Below are 8,101 nucleotides of genomic sequence, written 5' to 3'. Positions count from 1 at the left end.
CCAAATCCCAACATTAACCTCCCCTCAAATCATTCATGCACTCTAGAACCTCTACCCCCATCGCTAGCTACCCCTACCTAACCCCTACCTACTCCCAAGATCTTCAATAGTCTCCTTCCCCCCTGCCCCGCCCTTTCTCCAGCAATAATCTCCCCTTCCTTCCTCCCCAACCACGAGTGGCGGCGCGCGGGTCCCTACTACCTAATGAGCTGCCCACCTGCCCCTAATTGGTCTTCGGGCTTAATGAGGCAACGGAAACCACTCTTGTATGTATGGGCTGATCCTGTGTGTGGGGGAGTGTGTGGGGGAGTGGGGGGAGGGAGGGAGGGAGGGGGAGTTGGGAGAGTGTGGGAAGGGTAGTGTGTGTGTGTGTGTGTGTGTGTGTGTGTGTGTGTGTGTGTGTGTAAGCATTTATTAGCTTATAGTCTCTCATGTTGCCCCCGACAACAATCATTCTCTCTCATATATAAAGGAAAAGATGGATAAAGAAGAAACAATAAAAGTAACTGATGAAAAAAAAAATAAAGATGATGATGATGATGAAAAGGTAATAGATTAGGAAGAAGAACTCTGCCATGAATAATAGTAATAATAATAATAATAATAATAATAATAATAATAATAATAATAATAATAATAATAATAATAATAATAATAATAATAATAATAATAATAATAATAAGAAGAAGAAGAAGAAGAAGAAGAAAAGCAAGAAAAATAAAGAAAACGCGAAGCAGAAGAGGAAGAGGAGAAGGAGGAGGAGGCCGAAGAGGAGAAGGGCATAAGAACATTAAAATGAAACAGAATGGAAAGAAAAAGTGGAAAATGATCCCTAATCCGAGCTGAATGTCTCCTCCTCCTCCTCCTCCTCCTCCTCCTCCTCCTCCTCCATCGTCTCGGGAATGGCTGTAGGGGTCGAGGGGGAGCACTTGGCTGTCCGCGAGAGTACTGGGAATGGGACTGTTAGCGAGGAGGAGGAGGAGGAGGAGGAGGAGGAGAAAAAAGTAGAGATGAAGGAGGAGGAGGAAGAGGAGGTCATAGTGAAGTTAAAATCCCACGTGACAGGAATAAGAGGAAGGATGATGACGAAAGAAGAAAAAAAAATAGATGATAACGATGATGAAGGGGATAAAGAAGAAGCGATAACAACAACAACAACAACAATAGTAATAAAGGAGTAATAGCAGCAATAATATCAAGGGCAACAACAACAACAACAACAACAACAACAGCATCTCGTCCGCGTCCGCCTCGAACCCTGATCCGCTTAATTGTCGGCAGCGCAAGACCCTTCCTGCCAGACACTGATCCCGTGTAATTACTGCTCTCTTATCTATCTATCTATCCACCTATCTACAACCTTCCAGTTTTAATTTGTCACTTCTTTTTCTTACATATTCTTTTTACGGTTTTCTTCTTCTTCTTATCTATCTATCTATCCACCTATTCACAACCTTCCAGTTTTAATTTGTCACTTTTTCTTACATATTCTTTTACGGTTTTCTTTCTCTCTCTCTCTCTCTCTCGCCCTAGGTCCACCAGGCAGCCTAATTCAATCTCGCTCCTCACCTGGCGGCTCGCGGTCACGGGGTCTTGCACACACACACACACACACACACACACCATCAAAGAACCATGAACTTGAACGTTGATTTTATTCTTGACGATATCCAAGTTGCAGAAAACACCCTCATTCTTTCTCTTTATTTATTTATTTTTTTGCTAGAGACACTGAGGCTGCAAAGAGGCCTGTAACTAAAGACCACAGATATACACTGATACCTAACCTAACCTAACCTAAGAAACATGACCCCCGCAGCTACCGGGTTAAAGCAGCGCGTGTGTTATCTACTTCGGGAAGAGTTAAAATTTATGAGAAGAAAAAACAGATAAAAATTCTGAACTATATCGCATTTTTTTTCCCCAAACGAAACATTCACTAAAAGTCAAAGCGGGCGCCATCAAAGGGTCTCAGTTAAGCGCCACCAATGACCCAAAATAATTCGATTAGCGATGCGGCGAGGAAGCCACAAAACACTGCACGATTCCTGGCAACTTCCCGCGAATGACGCACAGACGTAATGCAATTGTCACTTATTACACCCGTCCCCATCCAGGCCGCGGCGAGGACACTGCAAACTCTCCCCGCCAAGGCCTGGGTGACATGGGCGGTGCGAGCCTTGCCAAAGAGACGATGAGTGGCCAGACGACGTGGAGAGGCAGGAAGAACTTGAATAGCTGACAGAGTGGCTGAATGATTGGTTAACAGGTTAGATGACAGACCTGCTCAATTGGCTGACTGGCTAAGTGGCTACACGACTGATTGGCTGACTAACTAGCAACCCAACTGACTGGCTTGCTGGCTGGCTGGATGATAAACATAAGGACGGTCTGGTTAACTGGCACTGATAGGCTCATTGGGAGATTGAAAGGGATATGGGACTGAATGATAGGAGGCATTGACTGACTGGATTATGAAAAGGGACATGGGAGAGCTGGATGAGAGATCTGCACAACGACTGGCTGACTGGCTGATTGAGTGAGTGACTGGCTGGCTGGTCGGGTGGCTAGATGACTGAATGGGGGGCTGGGGGACTGGCTGGCTGGCTGAGGGACTGGGTGACTGGCTGGCTGAGGGACTGGCTGGCTGGCTGGCGCACAATACACACATGAATAAATAAACAGGGCAGAGAGGTATAGTGTTTAATAAAAGGTATTTACAGCGGCGCCCACCAGCAGCTATAGTGAGATACGGCGTCGTAGCGCATCGTAAACCTTCCCCGACGCCCCGCTCCCCGCGCCGGCCCGCAGGAAATATTATATCAATGGCCATTCCCGCTTTACCTTATTCCCCCGGCGGCCATGCGTCTCTGATATGAATAAAAAAAAAAGAAGAAAATAAGAAAGTGCCCCATATATTCGCTCTGCCCTCACCTGCCGTATTTCTCTCAACGCTCGATACAGGTAGGAACGGATATTAGCATGACTCATAATACTTAATGACGTCATGCTCCAGGTGATGGCAAAGCAGGTAGATGTTCATGCAGGTATACTCGATGAATTAGTTATATATGAAGTCAATTCGTTGTTTAAATAGTTCAAATAATTAATCGATCATTCAGTCAGTTAGTCTGTTAATTACGAGTCATGCGTATTAGCTCAGATGCTTACTCGATTATTCTCTCTCTCTCTCTCTCTCTCTCTCTCTCTCTCTCTCTCTCTCTGTCTGTATGTATGTATGTATGTATGTATGTATGTATGTAGTCAGGTGTGTAAGTATGTATATAGGTAGGTAGGTAGGTAAGGTGTACATCCCTCTCCTACATTCTCATCCTCAAGCCTCCCTCCTCATTCCCTCAACCCACCCCCAACTCTTCTTCTTTTCCTTTCCTTGTACTCAACTGTTTTCTCTACTTTCATTTCTATCCTTAAATCTCTTCTTCTGTCACAAAGCTCCCTCCTCCTCCTCATCCTCCAACTCTTCCTCTCTTCCTTCCCTTTAACTCAACTATTCTCTACTCTCTTTTTATCTCTATCCTTCCCTCTCTCCTCCTCCTCCTCCTCCAAATCTTCCTCTCGCCCTTCCTTTCTACTCAACTGTTCTCTACTCTCTTTTTATCACAATCCTTCCCTCTCTCCTCCTCCTCCTCCTCCTCCTCCTCGCCTCAAAGTTAAGTCGTCCGGCGTAAAACTCAATATTCGTGGCGTTGTTTACCCAAACTTGGCGGCTGTTTAAGGGGAAGTTAGGTGTCCGCCGCCGCCTCCTCGGTTACTCGGCCCGATTTTTTCCGGGTATTTTTACGGCAAGGTGATGAGAGTAAACTAAACTGACAGGATTAAGCTTTTTATACTCCTCCCTCCCTCTCCTTCTCTCTCTCTCTCTCTCTCTCTCTCTCAGTGGTAAAAAGAATAAAAGCTTGAATATCTCTTCCTAAGCCTTTTCCTTCGAACTTTGCGTCATCTCAATCCTGTGTCACCGTCAAACTCTCTCTCTCTCTGTTACATTACCTAATTCCTCCTTTTCGCTTCTATTCCTTTCTTCATCCTTTATTTCTCACAACATTCTCTTTTAAAATGCATCTTTTCTTTTTTTCTTTATATAATCAAAACAATCTCCCTCACCCTCTCTCTCTCTCTCTCTCTCTCTCTCTCTCTCCGCCATCTTCCCAAACTGCCGCCGCCGCTGACACAAGTTAATTAGAGTCGTGTTTGATTTATCCTCGTCGATCACTTACTCCGATGACCTATTTGGGGACAGAAAACTCGTGAGGGATGGTCATGCTACCCCCCCCCCTCACTGCCCCCCATGCCGCCTCACCCCACCCCCCTTTGCTGTCTCCCGCCCCCCTTCCTTCCCCTCCTGCCATCTCTCCCTCTGCCGCCGCTCTCCGTAATTAATCCTTCCTACCCGGCCGAGGATGAAGGATATGGTGGCTCAAGCGAAGGAGGAGGTGGAGAGGAAGTACAAGGAAGGAGATGGAGAGTAAGGAGAAGGTGTGGAGTATAGGGAAGGTGGAATATGGTGGTGGGAGTAATATGGAAGGAAAGGGGAGAATGAAAATGGAAGGTAGTTTGGAAGAGTGTGGAAAAAGATGAACAAGATGAATGAAAAGAAAGGAGGGAGGAGAATAGGAAGCAAGAAAGATAGGAACGAAGGAAGGGAGAAAGGAAGGACGGAAGGAAGAAAGGGAAGAAATTAGAGAAAAGAAGGAGGATAAAAAAGGATAAAAAAAAGGATAAAAGGATGAAAAGAAAGGAGGGAGGAGAATAGGAAACAAGATAGGAACGAAGGAAGGGAGAAAGGAAGGACGGAAGGAAGGAAGGGAAGAAATTAGAGAAGAGGAGGAGAAGAAGGATAAAAAAGGATAAAAGGATAAAAGGATAAAAAGAAAGGAGGCAGGAGAAAAGGAAACAAGAAAGATAGGAACGAAAGAAGGGAGAAAGGAAGAACGGAAGGAAGGAAGGGAAGAAATTAGAGAAGAGGAGGAGAAGGAGGATAAAAAGGATAAAAAAAGGATAAAAGGATGAAAAGAAAGGAGGGAGGAGAATAGGAAGCAAGAAAGATAGGAACGAAGGAAGGGAGAAAGGAAGAACGGAAGGAAGGAAGAGAAGAAATTAAAGAAGAGAAGGAGGAAGGAGGAGGAGGAGGAGGAGGAGGATTTCACGTTACCTAGATCTATCTTACCCATAAAGATAGACCCTTGCACGCCCCTCTCCTTACTCTTTCCTCCATTCTTCCTTCCTCCCTCCTCCTTCTCCTCCTCCAAATCTACCTCTGTCAACTCTCTCGTTTTCCTTCTCTTCCATTACGATTTCTTTGCATTTCATTTTCCTCCTCCTGTCTCCTGCTCTTCCCCTCTTCCTTGCATTCCTCCATTTCTGCCTTCTCTTGGTCTTAACTTGCATCACTGAAAACACTATGGACTTTTTTTTACCGCGTGTGGTGCTTCATTATCATTATGAAGTTTGCTTCGTTGTGTAGTTCATTTTAAAGAAGTTTCCGCTGTGTTAGAGAGTTTAGGTTAGTATAAAAAAAAAAAAGCATTATGGGTCGTTTACACACACACACACACACACACACACACACACACACACACACACACACACACACACACACACACACACACACACACGTAATCAACAACAAAATCATTACTACTGACAACCATAAATGCAAGATTCTCCCACTCAAAGGCTCTTCACCTCTCTCTCTACCATTTCTTCTTCTTCTTCTTCTTCTTCTTCTTCTTCTTCTTCTTCTTCCTCCTCCTCCTCCTCCTCTAACTGACTACATCCATCCCCACCTTCAACACTGCCCCCGCCACCTCTCCCACTTCCCCCTTTCCCTCCCTTCTACAGCGCCACAGGAAAACCTTCGGCGTCTTAATCGAGGCGGAGCGAGAGACAAAGAAGAGGAATATGAGAGATCAGCCCGGTCTAGGCGCTGCAAACTGATGTACGAGGGGGAGGCCGTGACGAAAGGGGGAGGAGGAGAAGACAGGTGCAAGAAAGGTGTGCAAAGGTGTAGAGAGAGAGAGAGAGAGAGAGAGAGAGAGAGAGAGAGAGAGAGAGAGAGAGAGAGAGAGAGAGAGAGAGAGAGAGAGAGAGAGAGAGAGAGAGAGAGAGAGAGAGAGAGAGAGTGTCAAGAGTATATTCAAGTGGAAAGAAATTATGAAAAAGGTGAGGAGAGTTAAGCATTGTTGGTATGTAAGGGAGAGGAGACAAAGGGAGAAGGTGAAGGAACAATGCGATGAAGGGTGAATGAGAAGGGAGAGAAGAGGGGAGAGGAGGGAGTAAAAAGAGACGGTAGATGAGGTGACAGATGAATGAAGATGGGGAGAAGAGAACGAGAAGGAAGGAAGGAAGGAAGGAAGGAAGGAAGGTAGGAAAAACAGAAAAGAGGAAAAAGTGAAGGAACATATATGGAGGGGAGAAGGAAGGAAGGAAAGAAGGAAAGTAGGGGAAAAAGTGTAAAGGAAAACAAAGAAAGCAAGGAGTATAGAGAAGAGGAAAGGAACGAAGCAAAGAAGATAGAGAAGATAGGAAGCAAGGAGGACAAAAAGGCAGGAAGGGAAGGAAAAAAGGAAACAAGGAAGGAGGAAACGAACGTGGAAAAAGGAAAGCAAGAAGTAAGGAAGAAAAAACGAGAAAAAGAAAGGAAAAAAAGGAGAAAAAATAAGGAGGTAGGGAAGAAAGAAGGGCAGAAGGGAAAGGGAAGGACGGAAAGAAGCAAGAGAGGCAAGAAGGAAGAAAGGAAGCAAGGAAGAGATAGGGCAGGAAAAAAAACAGGAAGGAAGGAGGGAAGGAAACAAACAAAATAGAGATAAAGAAGAAAATAAGTAAAGTAGCAACAGGGACGAAAAAGAGAAGAAAAAAAGAACGAAGGGGGAACAGGGAACAACCGATAAGAAGGAAAGAAGGAAGAAAGAAGATAAAAGAGAAGGAAGAAGAGGAAGAAGAGGAGGAGGAGGAACGCCAAGCAGACAGACAGACCATTCCCAAACTGAGCCGTTGCAGAATTCCCCGTCGGAGTAAAATCAAATGAGAAGAACAATAAACATCCGAAAAGTAACAGTCAGCGCCATCTCTTAGGGACTGTCGGAGAGGGACGAGGAAGCTTGGAAACACGGAAGAGGAGGCAACAGAACGGACGAAAGGAGGAGGAGGAAGAAAAGAGGAAGGGAAAGAGATGAAACGAGAGAGGGCTAAAGGAGGAACGGAAAGAGGAAGAGGAGGAAAAGGAGGAAAAGGGGAGTGAAACAATACGAGAAGAAAAGAAGGGACGGGATGGGAAGGAAGAGAAGAATAAAGAATAAAACAAAAGGAAACGGAAGGAGGAAGAAGAGGGAAAAGGGAAAAAGTGAAATAATAGGAAAAGAAGGAGGAGGAGGAGGAGGAGGGAGGTGAAACAAGAGAACGAAAGGAGGGAAGAAAAGAAAAAAAAGGAGGAGGAAAAAGATGAAACAAGAGGAAAAGAAAGATAGAAGATTGAAAAACGAAGAAAGATGATAAACAAAAGTATGAATGTGAAAATAAAAGAAGGAATAGAAAAAAAAGAGGGAGACAAAAATATATAAAAAAAATGTTGAATCAGAAGAAACAAAACAAGAGAAAGAAACGAAGAAAAAGAAGATGGATGGGAACAGGAGGGGAGAAGGAGGAGGAGAGAGAAGAGGGGAGGGAGGGGAGATAACTCGGAGGCATTTAGCAGTTAGAAAAGTAACTAACTGGCGGGTCGTGGAAGAGAGAATGGCGATGTGGACAGTGATAAGTGAGGGACCGAGGAGGAGGAGGAGGAGGAGGAGGAGGGGAAGGGAAACAGATACAAAGACAGGAAAGAGGAAACAGCAGAAAGACCGACAGAGAAAGGAGGAGGAAGAGAAGATGAAGAAAAGAGGGAAGAAAAAAAGAACAGGGAAAAACAGGTAGAATGAGACAACAGAGAGGAAGGCCGATGAAAGGAGGAGGAGGAGGAAGACAAGGGGAAGAAGACGGAGGGAGAAGATGGTGGTAACGAAGGAGGAGGAAGAGCAAAAGAAGGAGAAAGATGAATTAGAAAAAGGAGAAGAAAGGAAAACAAAAACAACACAGATGGCGGAAG

The sequence above is a fragment of the Eriocheir sinensis genome, unplaced genomic scaffold (assembly GCF_024679095.1).
Source record: "Eriocheir sinensis breed Jianghai 21 unplaced genomic scaffold, ASM2467909v1 Scaffold1272, whole genome shotgun sequence".
NCBI lineage: Eukaryota > Metazoa > Arthropoda > Malacostraca > Decapoda > Varunidae > Eriocheir > Eriocheir sinensis.
The sequence above is the reverse complement of the archived record's forward strand: the minus strand, read 5'-3'. Positions refer to the sequence as shown.